We start from the raw sequence: 16,110 nt of genomic DNA, 5'->3' as shown, positions 1-16,110 counted from the left end.
ACTATAACTTTCAAATATATTACAATTAATTAAAAGGTAAAGGTTACCTTAATTAACTTAAATTAATGTTGAACAGTGTAGCAATAACTAATCGCTAAAAATTGTCGAGTGACGCCACAACCGCTAGTCTGGTGCGTTGCACCCTTTTCGGCGCCCGGGAACAACCTTTTAATTTTCAATTTGCAGCCCCCCCCCCCCCCCGCTCAAACTTTCAATTTGCACCCCCCTCAAACTTTCAATTTGCACCCCCCTCCCCATATATTTTTTTTATATTTGTAATGCAAAACTGCTGCTAAAATAAGATTTTAATTTGTTTTTTTCAAACTTATTTTGGCGCCCCTTAAGGTCGGCGCCCGGGGACATATGCAAACCCCGCCCCCACCCCCCCCCCCCCCTCGCTACGACTCTGGTCTGGTGCTGCTAACGAAAATAAACCATTACGTCATAATCCCTTTGTTTATCTACTTCTACAAAAAAGTTTTTATAGTGTACCACTCCTCGTGTTATAAGACTGGAAATAAACAATAAGAAAAGTTACCCTTGTACGAGCATTCAGGCTATTCTTAGAAAAAAGAGACACAACACAAACAAAGCCTTGTCTAAAAATAGAAAATTATCCAGTTTCTTACAGGCATCTCTTCGCGAAAACAAGTCTACCCCCCCCCCTCCCCCAAACGAAATAAAATTTACATAGAAAATGTATACTTTTATACTTTTAACAGCGTCCCGTGACTTCCCGTTGGGTCGCCAGGATCAGTGCTGTGTAAAGGGCATAATATAGCACCGATTCTAGCCGGAAAAAGCGCAATGGCAATGTTTTCGATGGAACTGCGCATGCGTGTGTTTTCAAACAAACCGCAGAACCATAACCCTCTCCCTAACCCTAGCCCTAACCCTAACCCTCGCGCAGCTATTAAGGCCATTGCGCATGCGCAGAACTATTTTGTTTCTTGTCTTCAGCCGAAAAAAAAAAATTCCGAGTAGTCACTTCGTATTTATTAATTGTACACACTTCACCATTCAAATCATGTAATACATCATTTGATATTGAGCCTTATACTGTGTTTTTATAATGTACAGTATTTTATGTATGTTCTTTTGTTGAGTAACTGGCGATTGAAAAAGAAAAGATAGTTAATGAAAAAAAACATATAATTATATGCCGATTTAATAGAACCCAATTGACTACCCATACGATATGATGCATGAAACGCATGCTTTTTTTTAATTTAACGCGCAATCTACTAGGTAGTGTTAAATTGTACTTTTCCGAAAATATGACATTAATGAGCAACACCCAAATATCAGATTCGTATGAGAAAAAAAAAGGAAACAGCCCGCAGTAAGGATTGAACTCACGACCCCTGGTTACCAAGACCAGTGCTCTAGCCACTGAGCTATGGAGGCTTAGTTCAATTATTAAATTCCGTTTGTACACTAATACCATATACAAATATTGTTCATTTGATTTTGTTGAAAATGTGCCGAAATAAAATGTAGATTTAAAACCTGAATTTTAACTGCATTCGTTGTTGAATAATAAAGGAAAAATTTAAGGATAATTCTCTATAATGCTTTATTTTGAACTCAGATTTTGTTTTATGTAAATGTTATATGATAAAGTAAAACTAAAACCTTAACACTCCCCACATACGTGTAGTATGAGCTATGTGTTAAGTACACAGAAACAGCCTATTGTCATTGATTATCCGCTAATCTCATTCAAACAATTTTATCGATTTTATACTTGTAACTAGAATATTATTATTTTTTTCAGTACTACTTTGTTTAGTTTTGGATTGCTTTATTTTTTAAAATAGTTTTTTTCACCAAGTTATTTATAGTTATTTAATATCCTTAAAAAATCTGAATATAGTTACGTTTTAATAACTTCGTTTATGATTAGGTTAGTTATTTATATTTAGTGAGTTAAATAAAAAACTATTTAAGCAAAAATAAGACTAAATTTTAATAGTAGCCTACAAGTTACAACACAAATGTATTATATTATTCTTGAATCTGTAACGAAAAGCACATTTACTTTTGTTCTTTATTTCATCAACAAGAAAGTCGTAGAGACTAATGGATAAAAGGTTAAAAGTGCATGCTGTAACAATTTTCAGATAAAAGGGAATTCACCAAAGAAAATATTCAGATTTTGTTTAAAATATGTTATTTCCGCAGTTTATAGAGCTACAGTTTATAGAGCTTCAAATACTTTAAACAGTTTGTGTGGAGTACATATATCTAACATAATGTCCATAATTTATTGATTTTGTTTTTAATTTAATTAAAGAATAGCTAGTAGTATGTTATCCCTTCTTATAATAAACATGTTGAGTTAGAGGGGGGGGGGGGGGGGGGGGAGGGGCGAAGTTGTAAGGAGGTGGGGGTGAGGTGGGGGTGGGGGGAGAGGAAAAGGTATTTCCCTTTCCAAAGCGAAATTTAAAAAAAAATGATATAGAAAATATACATACCAGACATTTTGAAAAGAGCAATTATTGTAAAATGCCAAATTTTACTTAAAATAGAAGATTTTTTTTTACTCATTAAAGTCTATTGTTAAAATTAGTTTCGTGTTCATTACCGCAAAAAAATGTTGTTGTAAAATTCATAAAGAAGAAAGACAAGAGCAAATACCGTTTCTAAAAGAGAATGTCAGAAATATGCTGAAGTCGATATAATACCCAAAACACAAGTGTACTCTATTATTTAAATATGAGCCGACCCGCAGCGTATCATACGCCGCTATTTAGTTGTTTTATTTTCTACTTTTCAGTAATTCATAATTTGTGAATTCGACAGTACCAATGCTGCCACTGAAAATATTTGCTTTAAAACACTACCCCCCCCTTTACCCTAACCCCGACCCTACATCCCCCCCCCCCCCCCCCCGTGAAAGCAGCCTCCTCTAAGTAAGTAAGTTTAAAATCGAACTAAATTATCTGCCCCTAATAGAAACCCGGCTCTACGGCTCTACGATGTGTAAACATTTAGCTTTGTAAATATGACAACAGCTGACCAGACAATGTGGGGGTGGGGTGGGGGTGGTAGTGATAGTGATAGAGAGAAAGAAAGGGGACTGCAAGGAGGCGCTTGCAGCTTGTTTTCTAAACGCTCCCAGAAGAGAATTATATATACGAGCCGGCCCACGGCATAACATACGCCTCTATTTAGTTGTTGTTTTTTCTACTTTTCAGTAATTCATAATTTGTGAATTCGACAGTACCAACGCTGACACTGAAAATATTTCTTTAAAACACTATAAGTAGCTCGTTAAGGACCATACCCCCCCCCCCCCTTCCTCCCCCCCCCCCCCCACGTTTAAAATCGTTTCAAACCAAATTATCTGCCCCTAATAGCCGTCACTAAATCCGACTCCACGAAGGTAAACATAGCGTGAACCACAGCTCACTAAGACCATGTAGGGGTGGGGATGGTAAGGAGCGCGTGTACAGCTTGTTTTCTAGCGTCTCCCAGAAGAGAATTATATATATACGAGCCGGCCCGCGGCATAACATACGCCGCTATTTAGTTGTTTCTAATTTTCAATAATTCATAATTTGTGAATTCGACAGTACCAACGCTGACACTGAAAATATTTCTTTAAAACACTATAAGTAGCTCGTTAAGGACCATAACCCCCCCCCCTTCCTTCCCTCCCCCCTCCTCCTCCCCCCCCCCCCCCCCTACGTTTAAAATCGTTGGCTCTGCTTGTAAACATTTAGAGTGAACACAGCTCACTAAAACCATGTAGGAGTGGGGAGGTAGGGAGAGCGTTTGCAGCTTGTTTTCTAACGGCTCGAAGAAGAGAATTATATATATAGAAGATAGATAGAAGATAGATTTTTGATCAAACTTAATAAAACAAATATAATGTTTAGTGGTATGTTTTCCACACCAAACCTAACGATGCTGTTTATTTTATTTTATTTTAATTTGTCCCTTACGTAAGGGATCCAGAAATAAACATGTAATAACAAATATTATATGTGCTTAACAAATTTTAACACTACTTAAATAATTATTCTTAAAATAAAGCTAATGTTTATTAATTATAAGTGAAAATAAGGTACACTTTGCATTTTCTTCTAACAATAACTATGCACAATTTTTTGCCTACAGAATAATTGCATACATCTTATAAGTAAAACAGTAATAAACATGGTGCATTTTGTTATGAGTTGTTTGATTTGTATTAATTTTGTTTGAGCTATTTTGTTAAGCTATTCCCCTTGTATTTAAAAATGGTGTCCCTTTAGTAAGGGGTACAGAATTAATATTAAATAAGGGATTTTCGTGTAGTTATTTTTTTATTACAGTAAATGTTTATTTTGAGTGAAAACGATATATAAGATAAAGGTTGAAACAATCGATATTACTGCACGAACTTGTGATTTATATTAAACAATGTAAATTAAAATTTTGAAACATAAAAAAAGAACATCGTATTATATTACTACTTTCCCAATGAAATGTGTACTGCGTTTTAATTAGCTTTGAACTTTTTTGAATATATCAATTATTTTTAAACGATTAATTTACTTTTCCCAAATTTTCTTGCAATTTTTTAATTAAATAAAGTTCACAAACAAATATTTTATTTTCAAATTAAATATAACCAGACATTGTAGCGTTACACGCTTGGAGGAGGGGGTGGGTGGGTCGCAGAAAGCAAAAAAAAAAAAAAAAAAAAACATACACACGTAAATTTTAATTGAAGTTCCAAAATGCATTCAACTAAAATTGAAAACTCACAAATTGTTGGGGAGGATGACTTCTAGAAGGATTGAGCTGATATTAGAGAAAACAATGCTACAACCTTCTGTGTTAATCACTGACTAAAGATTAGCACATCGCTATTATTGACGTTCACCATTTTAAAGATAATAGTTTTGTTTACTGGCCACTTGACATGTCTGACTCGACATGATGACCCAAACACATCGGGCCACATCATGAGTGGCCCAAGGCAGTATAGATCTCAACCTATGGGCCACGATGATGTGACCCCCGAAAACGGGTTTGTAGCGGGTTGTTGCATGCCTATAGGATAAACGGTGTCACTGCAATTCACTTTTATTATTTTTATATATAGAGGAAATCGCACCCTCCCGTGGCGCCGCCCTTGCGAAATTAAAAATATTTTTTTTACAAAACCCTTCCTTAGAGTGTTATTATGAACTCCCCAAAGTCTCTTGGCTATCAGATGAACGATGTCAAACCAAAATCGACTATTTATTTTTATATACCGTATATAGAGAAAAACATCTGGAGTGCTGACGATCTTTAGGTCAACATATTCGTGCAAGCAAGAGTTCTCTTACATGAATATAATAAAAAAGCTAACTAACAAATACACATCTAGAGGTGTGCTTGAAACTTAAAACAAGAAGTTATGAACCAGATTTAAACAAACTTTCAAACGGCATGCAAGGTCAATGCTTTCATTGATGTAAGTAATAGAAATATTCAATGATTATAGTTATATTTTACGATTACTAATGTTATTATTCTATTAGAGCTAGCTAAAATACAATAATATGTTTTGTGCGAAACATGTGTATTTAAAAATATTATATGAATAAATATAATTATTCCATATTTAAAGCTATTTAAATTTATAAAATCCTAATCCTAAATATTGGAAAAAAAATGTTAGTGGCTCTTTAAAAACTGGTAAATTTTGTCTCAAAAGGTTGCCGAACTCTGAGCTACCCTAACGACTAATACGGTGGCTGGGCATAGTGCTGACAAAACTATGTATGCCAACTACATTGAAAAACATAAGATGCATGAAAGAAACTCTGCAGGCAGAGACTTATTTAAGATTAGAGAAATTAATTAGGTGGTAATGCTTGTGTCTTTATTATCAAGTATCGATGATGTTATTAGTATTGTGTGTACTTTTCCGTCCTTAGAATATTTCCTATATGTTCCATTTCATGTCACATTTTGTTTTCCGTTTGACGCTGAAAGTTTTTAAATGTGCTCGTGTTTCTCTATACAGATTGGTTGCCTATTGCCTAATGTTGTACAACCTAATCTATACATATGACTTGCCTATTGCCTAATGTTGTACAACCTAATCTATACATATGACTTGCCTATTGTCTAATGTTGTATTACCTAATCTATACATATGAATTGCCTATTGCCTAATGTTTTACTACCTAATCTATACAGATGACTTGATTATTGCCTAATTTTGTTGTACCTAATCTATACAGATGACTTGATTATTGCCTAATGTTGTACTACCTAATCTATACAGATGATTTGTCTATTGTCTAAAGTTGTACCTAATCTATACAGATGACTTGATTAATGCCTAATGTTGTACTACCTAATCTATACATATGACTTGTCTATTACCTAATGTTGTACCAACTTATCAATATAGATTACTTGCCTATTGCCTAATGTTGTACTACCTAATCTATACAGATGACTTGCCTATTGCCAAACGTACAACCTAATCTATACAAATGACGTGCCTATTGCCTAATGTTGTACTACCTAATCTATACAGATGACTTGCCTATCGCCTAAAGTTGTACTACCTAATCTATACAGATGGCTATGTTTTAAACGTGGAACCATTTGATTACGTTACCTGCCCGTACATAATAAAATTTGAACAACGGGGTTATTTATTAGTTTTAATACCAGTGTAATGTAAAGATTGTTACCGGCTGTAAGGACGCCATTGCTGTCCACTAATTGTTACACATTCCTCATCCTTTCTCACATCTTGTTCAGTGGTTCTAACTACGTTTTCATCTAGACCAGCAGTAGCATGTACCGTTTTAACTGAATAAATGCGCTCAATAAAACCCTCAACAAGAGGGGAGACAATCCAACCTATGTATCATCATACAACTTTCTAACGCTAACACAGTGGACATAGACGACACTTGAACAAAAACATATTAGTGGAAATAATATTTTCTGTAGGCCAACCAGAACAGGCCTTCGCCGTTTTGAGGGTTACCAAAGGGGACAACTGGACGTAGGATTTGTGGTCTGTCGTCCACACCAAAATACATTAACTATAGTTTAATTTCCCTTTTTCAAGGGAGCCAGAAATAGCTGTTTAATACAATTAATTGGAACCACTTGTTTAGTGAAGTGCACAAATTATCATAAGTATTTAGAAAAAAAATGATCTAGTGTTTGTAATTTATAATGTAACATTAAGTTATATTACATATTTAAAACGTTTAGAAACTAATAAAAGTTTCATTTAAATTTAAAAGATGTAATGATTTTCTACACTAGTCGTAAATGTTTATTGACCGTTGTATTAATTAGATATGCATATATTTTTTACAAGCCATTGCTAAAAGTTGTCTCCCTCGTTAGGTTTTTTAAATTAAAATATTTAACATAGGGGAAGTAATGCATTTTGTCCAAGCCAAGTTAACTTGTGCTTGCCGCTGCTTTTTAAAAAAAAAAGGGGAAAAAAAGAAAGATAAACATTTTATAAATGGATTAAACATTGTCTTAAATAATCATTATTTCAACTGAGCAAATGATGTTTTGACAGAATGCTTAGACACTTTGTAAGTAAACAATCAGTTTTTCAAACCTATATCAGTTAGGTGGACGAAATATGTGTGTGTAAGTATTAGCTCATATATACATGTTTCTATCAAGTTTTGGGAGATTTTCGGTAACTGGAAGTGGTGTAAGTTACCGGTTAAACGTCCACTGATGTCATGTGATGGGGTCCACCTTGTGAGGCTAAAGATCTGTACTGTATCGTAATACAAAAACTCTAGACGATAGTCACAATATCTATAGAGTCGATGGGCCCGTTGTTTAAACCACTGTACATACGTCTGGCCTTTCGCTCAATAAGTTTTAAAAAACGGTAAACAATAACGGCCTCGTTTTAAACAGCTGCATTCATTGGATATTTATAAAATATCACAATTTTGATGTACTTACAGGTAAAAAGACGTGCGGTTATCTAAAGTGTATGATACCTTTTAAACTGCTTAAGGGTCAATATTACAGTAAAGAAGGTTTCAGTTCTGTCGTGAAAGGGTATGACTGAAGGGACAGAATGAGTTCAAGTCCGTGTTCTTTGAATTGACCCCTAGTCAACCGCCCTTCACTATGTAGTTTATCATACTGCAGGTTAACATGTGCATTCTGCCAGTGTCTTCGCGTGGTACTCGAGTACTTAGTTGATTTAAATATATTCCAGGTATAGAAGTAGCATAAGAACATCCCGCGATTGGAATACAGTATTATTTAATACGGTGCAGATACATATTTTATCTACCGTCGATGCCGGCTTCTATGAGTTAGAAAAACTAAGACAACTATAATTTTTTATCAAGTTATTCATTGAAATAATTATAAGATAGTTATAAACTGTCACAATTATAGCGTCGTTGTAAACGGTCAAAATTATAACGTCGTTATAAACTTCCATTCATGTGTTTTAAAACGACACCTACGAATAACGTTAGGTTTGGGAGTGTGGGTGTATTGCCCGCTTAAGGCTATGGAAATGTATTTGGTTTTCTGTTCAGTTAGTCGAAATTTATTCGACTTCAAATATATCGTCCCCTTTTTTTAACTATACGAGTCTTAGTGTACCCCACTGACAGTGATGTGTGTAGGATTTTTTTTTAATAAGAGTTAACCGGGTATATCTAAATATATTGTGGTCGAGAAACACATAAACTCTACTTTATCTTCACGATGTACTTTCTTGTCTAAAAGGAGAACGTAATTACGAGAATGTTCTTTTTTCTTTATATTATTGGTGGTGACCTAAGAGTAGTGGATTGTCTCCTCTGGTATTAGCCTTGACAATGAGGTAACTTTTTCGTATATATATATATATATATATATATATATATATATATATTCTTACATCGCAGAGGAAATTACTTACTTAAAACTGCAATTTAAACTTCTGAAAAATAATGTAGATAACTTAAACGATATGTTAGTTTTATTCAAAAATAAAAATAAATTTGTTTTTTAAATTTAATAAGGAAAAATACTGCATTGTTTTAAATATATAGAAATAATTTAAAACATGGTTTTATACTGAATATAGACACATGAGTTTTATTTATTTTTTATAAATTGTTTTATTTAAGAGTCTGTTACATCCGTGTCATATCATAGAAAGTTTAGAGCGGGTAATTTTGGCTCCCATGCTAATGGGACAACTACTCAAATTAAATTGTAAATTCAGGAAGACACGGCCATGTACGGTAGATCTGTGACGAAGTTTAATAACGGAGATAGAATGTTCAATGTTATTCAAGATTTCAACTTTTAGTTCTAACCTATAATGTTGTTGAATATGATTAAAAAACATTCTATAATTTATTGTATTACTTGTACTTTCCGCTAAAAAATGATAATAGAATAAAAATAGTTTATCTACATTTTATATATTAGATTATTTAAACGAAGCTGTGACTATTACAGTTCATAACTTGTGTACAACGTTTCTCATTAAACTATCCAGGGATACCCAGACTTTTATTATTTTGTGAACGTATGAAACATTTTTTTAGACAAGAAAAATATTATTTTGTTTTTAAATTTTACAGGTATTTTATATAATAATATTAATATTTATATTTTCCTACATCATGTTTACGTGACTAAATAAATCACAAAATAGTTTACATTTAATTTTTTTTCTCGAGTTCGGTCTCTTACAATCAGTTGTGTTTGTAACACAAATTAACAAGTAGTTATATTGTTATATTTTAGTTATTCTGATTTTCTTCATTAACCCCCTCTTCCCACCCCCCCCCCCCCTTTCCACATTATAACCACTAATAACATCGAGCAGAAAACAGTGGCTACTATAGCGAACTAAACTCTACTAACCTGGAAGTTACTAGACTGAGACCACGTGACCACACCCCTGTTATACCCGTACAATAAACAAGAACAAATAGGAGAGGTCAACGTGACAACAGACATCACAAAACACGAGGGTTGAACATGAACAACACGCACAGGTAACATATAACACGAGGGTTGAACATGAACAATACATACAGTTAACACATAGCACAAGGGTTGGACATGAACAATACAGACAGGTAACATATAGCACGAGGGTTGAACATGAACAATACGGACATGTAACACATAGCCCGAGGGTTGAACATGAACAATACAGACGGGTAACATATAGCACGAGGGTTGAACATGAACAATACAAACAGGTAACACATAACACGAGGGTTGAACATGAACAATACGGACAGGTAACATTTAGATAGAGGGTGGAACATGAACAATACGGACATGTAACATCGTATAATGAACATTTATCCACCCATACTATTCACTACAAGTATACATTGATCCACTGGCGTAGCGAGGTCGGGTGCGGCACTTAATGGTGTCACCCCAGAGGCGTAGCGACTCTTCCCGGGGACAAACTTTCAATTTTCGATTTGCACCCTCCCCCACCCTCGAACTTTCGATTTGCACCCTCAAATTTTTGGCCCCTCCCCCCCCCCCCCCGTCGCTACGCATTGATCAATTAACTCAAAAAACAGTGGCATCTAATTACTCCAGATTATACTATAATACTCCCACCATGTAATATAGACTGACTGCTAGCTTAAGTATTGGAATGCAGTGATAAGTTCATATTTAACGTTATTTATTTCAAATTAAAAAAGAAATATATTTACCTAATGCTTATGAAATACCAAAATATTGGTACATAATATAAGTAGCTCTTTAAAAACTGGGAAATTTTGGAATTTGTAACTTTTGTCTCTTTGTATAAAAATTAGCCGACCGCTATGATAAGATCAGTGCAGATTTGTCCCTTTTATTAGGGATCCAGAAATAAATAATCATAGTAATTTAATTAAGACATGGGAATAAGCATATTTTAAAACTACTTAAATTAAGATTCTTAAAATAAAGCTAATGTGTCTCAATTCTAAGTAAAAATTTGTTCCAATTTGTATTTTATTTTAATATACTAATAGTACACAATTGTTTGCCTTAATTTATACTTGCAGCCATTTTCTAAGTAACACAGTCATAAAATTGACGTATTTTGTATGAGTTATTCGATTCCTATTTGTTTGAGCTATTGTTTAAAGTTATTTCCCTTGCATTGCAAAGTTGTGTCCCTTCTGTAAGGGATATAGAATTAATTTTATATAAAGAAATTTTCGTGAAGTTATGCATCGTTTTTTCTTACTTAAAGAGCATTTAACATTTAAAGAAAAAATAATTAAATGGTTATTCTGAGTGAAAACGATACATAAGACAAAGGTTGAAAAACTTGATATTACTTTAGGACATTGTGATTTATACAATTTTTTTTTGTTTTTACTTTTTTTCATTTTTGTTTTATTTTGAAAGTTTTCTGAATTGATTCGCTTGAATTTTATAAAATTGTGTATACAAAAGATGTAAAGCATTATGTTAGAAAAAAAAGTGCTAACACGCTAGATATAATACAATTTATCGGGCAGCAGTAGTAAATTTATTTTAAAAGTCATTTCGCTAGTTTTTACCGCACATGTCGTACTTTAAAACAAGTCGTTTATTATCGTAGCAATTCTTCTGCGAAAACACGACAGTAGTGTATTGTCGTTTAGGGAAAGCTTTAGGTGTACACGTATACAATCATGGTTTCTAGAGACACAAGCCATCGGTACCCGTTACACGTCAAGTATAGGCTTATATATTTTTGTGTTATACTTGTTTGAGAAAAATAATTTAAAAAATAGTTATATGCACACATTCATTGTGCTAAATGGTAACTGCAGGACGCTCGACTCTTTGCATCCCAACTAAATACATAATGTACATAACATACACTAACCTAAATTAAATTTGCTTTTGTCCCTATTTTAAAAGTTTAATAAATTTCCTTCCACAAAGTTTAATCCATTCGATCCAGGAGCTAGCAGTAAGGATAGGTTGCATGTTAATACATTAAAATGCATGAAATACATAGTATTGCATACAATTTACATTAAAAGAAAAACAATATTTTCATGACTTTTCTCTTGTAGTTTTTCTTACATTTCCTATAAAATTCTTGGGCCGATTCTTGCGATTAAGCAATCTTCAATGGATAGTGATCTTCGTTGGTTGGTAGTTGTAATTGAGACGTTCTCAAGTCTTAAAGTGGTGTTACTTGAGTTATGGATGCCGATTTGAAGTTGGATCGTTTTAGGGTGATCAAGATTTAATTTTGTTGCTGGTTGGTAGATGGAGATTGCGCAATCGTTGGATGGAAGTCGCAAGTTGAAAATGTCAAGTAGAAGCGTTGGCAGAATAGTTTATTTCTGATAAATCGAGAGATGCATACTCGTGCGGTATGAAAATTTGAGTAGTCGAGTTGATCGTTGAGTATAGATCTTCGAGATTATCGTAAGTTGAAAGTATATTGTTTTGAGTGTTCGAGAGTTGAATCGTTGCTTGTTGGTATATGTCCTAATCGTGTGTTGGAAATTGCAAGTTGAGTGTAAAATACATATATAATATAAATAATTATCACATTATAAATCACAAACACTAGATTATTTTTTTTTATTACTAATGATAATGTTTGCACTTAGCTGAACGTTGCGTTAAGTAATTCATATAATACAAGTATTTCTGGCTCTCTTGAAAAAGGGTAATTAAACTAAAGTTAAAGTATCTTAGTGATTACCGAGGCAAATTATTTCAGCATCCTTATTATTTCTTATTACTAACCCTCACAAAAAAAGTATCTTAGTGTGGAAGACAGATCAACTATCACAGGGGTCGGCAACCTGCGGCTCGCGAGCCGCATGCGGCTCCTTTGATGCCAAGGTGCGGCTCTTCAGCTCCATGCACAAATATTAAAAATTATTTTAATTTATTTCTAAAACTCATAAAAAATATTAGTCTGTAATACTCGGTAATTAAAGATTTAGATCTAATAACAATGTAAAGTTTTTAATTTCGAGCAGAGCTTGCCAAACTACTTTAATATGTTTTGTGCGAAAGATGTGTATATTTTTATATAAATAAATATTATTTCATATTTTAAGCTATTTATATATATATATATATATATATATATATATATATATATATATATATATATATATATATATATATATATATGTAACTAGTGTAGTTACTAAAGACGATTGATAAGAACGCAATACAGTCTGTCAACTAAGACATGACCAAGGCCAAACTGAACTGATGCAACGGATGCAGGTGATGTGACAGAAATAGAAACAAAAGTCTAATAATAACTAGTACAAGACGACTGCGTAGTTGGGAGGCGATATAATCGGACTGTACGACAGAAGTGCGGAGTTCATAGTTATGATGCAACGGATAGAACCGATTACGAATACAAGGCGACTGCGTGGTTGGGAGGCGATATAATAGGACTGCACGACAGAAGTGGAGAGAACAGAAGTTGAAGCCTGAACTGTAGATACGTGTTTTAATTTGTGAGAATAAGATCGGAAGCCTGAACCATGGACACGTGTATTCTGATGTGTGAGAACTAGTGAGGACATTGGGGGTCAGTTGGTTCATTGTATTCTTGTGGAACATTGATGCATTGCTATGTGGAACATTTCTATTGATTCAATTAATAAAGAGATAAATGTAAACCTGCACTTCAGAGTATCTGTATTGTGATTAATGTTGTGTGCCGGTCAAAGATAGCACAAGTAAATACACTCTGTATATATATATATATATATATATATATATATATATATATATATATATATATATATATATATATATATATATATATATATATAATATCATAATATCGTAATATTGAAATGAAAATATGTGTGGCTCTTTAAAAACTGTGAAATGTGGTAAATTGTAACTTTTGGCTCTTCCTTCCCAAAAGGTTGCCGACCCCTGAACTATCATATATCCAGTTGTCACATTTGTTAACCTTCAAAACGGCGAAGACCTGCTCTGGTTGTCCTACAATAAAATTATTTCCACTAATATGTTTTGTTCCAGAGTAGTCTGTGTCCACTGTGTTAGCGTTAGACACTTGTATGATGATACATAGGATTGGATTGTTTCCCCTCTTGTTGAGGGTTTTATAGATCGAATTTATTCAGACAATAGGCAAACCAACTTGACGTGACAACAACTTGACTATGTGGTGAAATATGTATTTAGTCTAAAGGTATATGTTCAGACATATTACTCACCCCTATTCATAGAATGATATAAACAGCTTGGTCTGGCGTAGGGTTGTTACGAGTGGGTGGATGGGACGACCCGCTTCAGGCCCCATCCTTAGGAAGCACACCCACAAATAATGACTTAATGAGCAAGGTTTAAAAAAAAGGCAAATTTTGTTAATATAATGCAGAAAGACATTTAGTAGTAGTTCCGCCATTGTTAGAAATTTAAAAAAATGGATTTTTCCAGAGACAGAAAATTTTAAAATAAAAAAAATAGAATAAAAATAAGAACAGAAATAGAAAAACACGCAGATAAAAACATCTATATATATAATTCTCTTCTGGGAGACGCTAGAAAACAAGCTGTAAGCGCGCTCCCTACCACCCCCACCCCCACAAGGTCTGGTGAGCTGTGGTTCACGCTGTTTACAAGCATAGCCGGGTTAAGTGACGACTATTAGGGGCAGATAATTTAGTTTGAAACGATTTTAAACGTAGGGGGGAGGGGGGGGGGGGGTAACTCAGTGGAGTTTACTTTAACGGAGAGGGGGGGGGGTATCGTCCTTAACGATCTACTTATAGTGTTTTAAAGAAATATTTTTAGTTGCAGCGTTGGTAGTGTCGAATTCACAAATTATCAATTACTGAAAAGTAGAAAAAAAAACTAAATAGCGGCGTATGATATGCCGCGGGTCGGCTCATATATTTTAATTTACTTAACACTTTTATTGGACATTTACACAAATAAATTCACGTAAATTCTATTAGTTGAAATAAAAAATTGTTTTATACACACACTCATAAATTTAGAATGTATCTCGCTTTTTATATTTTTAGTGGTTTTACATAGGGGAAGTGATTTATTATGCCGAATACCCCACCCCCTGCCTTACCCTACCCCTTTACTAAATAAAACAAGGTGTGTGTGTTTTTGTTCCCTTTGTTCAAGCAGCTTTTATAGAAAAGAAATCATGAAAATATCATTCACAAATATTGTATTGTCTTAATGATTGTCTGATTCATCTAAACAAAGTATAATTAGTCTGAAGGCTAAGACGGTTTGTCAGTTAAGAAAGGCGTATTTAAGTATTTGAAATTGGTGTAAGTATTTCTGTCGTTAAACACTGGGAATTTATTAAAATACATTGCTTCTATAGCATTCTAGCATAAGTGATGATCCTGTATGTTATAGTTTATATGTCATTAACGCCAAAGTAATTATTCTTCGAAAACAAAATTAGTCTACATCAGGGGTCGGCAACCTGCGGCTCGCGAGCCGCATAGGTTCTCTTGATGTCAAGATGCGGCTCTTCAGCTCCATGCACAAATATTAATAATTATTTTATTTTATTTTAAAACTCATAAAATTATTGGTCTGCAACACTCGGTAATGAACCAGATAATAATAAATTTAAACAATAAACACTCGCTATTCTATTAGAATATTTAGTTTCTCCATTTTTCAATGTACTTCATTATTTTCTAAAACTGAGTTATTACAATTTAAACATAGCCTGTACTTGGATCATATTTATTGGGGCAAGGGTTTACCTTCACTACGGCCTAGCGCGCCATAGGGCGTGTTGTATGAAAGCCATGATGTAAGTTAATCACTCACCGTAATGTCACCAATAATCACTCGCCGTAATATCACCGTTAATCACTCACCGCCTAAGTGTCGGGGACAGAGAGTGGCGCTCTTGTGAACCCGATTACACAATCGCAAGGGCGTTATGTTCAGCTCCTAGATCGGTTTAATCATCGAATGTCGTGTGCCGCATTATCAATATTGTAGGGTGCTCCTTAAAACTAACGTAGTCGTGTAGTGCTCGCGGGATAGCACTGGACTCCAAAATGCACCCTGCAGAGACGCCGGAGGACGCGCATCGAATATAAACCTAGGCGACATGGTGTTCGCGGTAAGCCTAGGGCG

The 16,110-nt window shown here is 34.1% G+C and overlaps 1 non-coding gene across 1 annotated transcript; it reads right to left on the bottom strand.

Moving 5' to 3' along the window:
• Positions 1-1,334: 1,334 nt before the first annotated feature.
• Positions 1,335-1,407, bottom strand: Trnap-ugg (transfer RNA proline (anticodon UGG)). Its single transcript has one exon. It is a non-coding gene; the product is annotated as a tRNA-Pro (tRNA).
• Positions 1,408-16,110: the final 14,703 nt, after the last annotated feature.

Source organism: Physella acuta, unplaced genomic scaffold (assembly GCF_028476545.2).
Source record: "Physella acuta isolate Inbredline_101_S28 unplaced genomic scaffold, ASM2847654v3 ptg000521l, whole genome shotgun sequence".
NCBI lineage: Eukaryota > Metazoa > Mollusca > Gastropoda > Physidae > Physella > Physella acuta.
Note: the sequence above shows the minus strand (reverse complement) of the source record. Positions and strands in the feature narration are given on the sequence as shown.